The 1,898-nt window shown below is 38.5% G+C and overlaps 1 protein-coding gene across 1 annotated transcript in view; it reads left to right on the top strand.

Moving 5' to 3' along the window:
* Positions 1-882: 882 nt before the first annotated feature.
* The window catches only part of LOC101861224 (multidrug resistance-associated protein 4), a gene marked incomplete at its 3' end in the record, with an annotated part of 82,055 nt that continues 81,039 nt past the window's right edge, over positions 883-1,898 (top strand). The window contains 1 exon segment of the mRNA XM_013085973.2: positions 883-993.

Genomic DNA, 1,898 nt, shown 5'->3' with positions numbered 1-1,898 from the left:
TATATATAAAGTAGAAAATAACTTAGCAATGTTACATAACAAACAAGAGATAGACGTTTGTTTCTTCTCCTCGACACTGCAAGGTGACAGTGGAAAGGAAAAAGAGCAAGTAGGCTATGGAAAAGTAACAACTATAGATCTAGCACGTCATGCAGTCACTCTCCAAGTTTTCAACGGGTTGAGGCCTAGTTCGACAGGTGTACACTCTCTTTCGTAAACTGGTCCACTAGGCCTATATTGTTCACATCTTTCGAAAACAAAACAAAACAAAGAACCACAAATATTGTCAATACTAAAAGCCAGCTAAATTAATGTCGGTGTGTCAAGCACACGGAAACAACATGGGGCAAGTTAGGACTGAGACAAGGACCTTTGAACAGAATTTAATTATAACAATTTTTATAACCGAAAAACCCGACAAAAAACCACAGCTTTAGGGTGTAGCAAGGTTTACATACGTTTCTGGATATTGTTCAGGAAGTGTCCAGGTTCTATAATATGTAATAAACCCAATTTACAAAATTTGACCCCCCAAACACGATTTCTAGGTGCCCCATCAGCCCTTAAAGGCAGGTTATGTGCTACTCAGAACATGGGTTAAAAAAACAACAAAGATAACAATTGAACTGTCTGTTACCTAAAGACAGAAAAAATACATGTTTGAAATAGTTAAAGTATATGACAAGCATTTGTGTAGTGACGTGCAATTTATTTAAGCTTTGATATGTTTACTGTGACACGTTTTAGGCTGCAAGTCAAATACAATAATCGGCATGTGCACGGTACGTCATTGTTTACATGGCGGGTAAATTTGACTGCTCGAATTATTTTGGCCGCTTTTATACGCCGGTCTGTTGTAAATGTGAGTGAATCTGGGGCGTAGTACTGAGAGCCTGTTTCGGAACCAAGTTGCCGCTACTGTTGCAATAGTGAGTTTATAAGTGGGCAGGAATGATTATAAACTGCCTTCGGAATACAGTAAAAGGATTTATGGTGAGACTGTGATTTGTTGGTGATAACAAACTGATGATATTTAGGCCCACTAGTCGTTTTTGTGTCCACTTGTATTCTAAAAACTGCTTACGTAATGTTGTCTATTATTGTCTGGAAAAGATGCTGTTCTGGCTATTATCACAAATCAGCTGATCGCTGCTGAAACTGACCAATAGACGTTGTTTTATAATCGTGGTCGGAATTGGTTTTTGACGATGTTGTGTGGTCTGACCAAATGAATGGTGGGGCTGGGCCTATCTGAACGTTGGATCCGTATTTTTAAATGGTTTATAAAAAGACGGTGAGTCTGAAGGGCTTTTTTTGCTGTCGTTAGAACTTAGAACTGTCTAAAGTTAAAGTTAAAGGTCTTAGAATAGGACGTTTAGAATAAAATTTAGTATAGTAGAAATCTAGATCTAGACTAGATCTAGACTAGATCTAGACTAGATCTATAGTAAGTTGTTTGTATTGAATTTGTAAGCTTGGTCGGGGTTTGGTTCGCCTTGGTTCTAACACAAACACAGTGCCTGTGCTAGTCTACACTGCCACTACTGGTAAAGACTCTGCTACTACTGTACTACTTACTACTACTACTACTACTACTACTACTACTACTACTACTACTACTACTACTACTACTACTACTACTACTACTACTCTAAGTTACTACTACTAGACTACTACTACTGTTACTTAGATCCACTACTATTAAGTTACTACTACTGCTACAAGACTTTCAACGTCAGAATTACCGGTATAGGGAAAGGGCCTACCATTAGTATTAGGGCACTTGGCCTACTCAGACGTGGGTAAATTGTCATACAGTACCATAGTAAAAACGAAGTGTATACAGACCCGGTAACCGGGAACAAAGTCACAAAGTATACAGACCCGGTAAGGGAACT

The sequence above is a fragment of the Aplysia californica genome, unplaced genomic scaffold (genome assembly GCF_000002075.1).
Source record: "Aplysia californica isolate F4 #8 unplaced genomic scaffold, AplCal3.0 scaffold00422, whole genome shotgun sequence".
Classification (NCBI taxonomy): Eukaryota; Metazoa; Mollusca; class Gastropoda; order Aplysiida; family Aplysiidae; genus Aplysia; species Aplysia californica.
The sequence above is the reverse complement of the archived record's forward strand: the minus strand, read 5'-3'. Positions and strand labels throughout refer to the sequence as shown.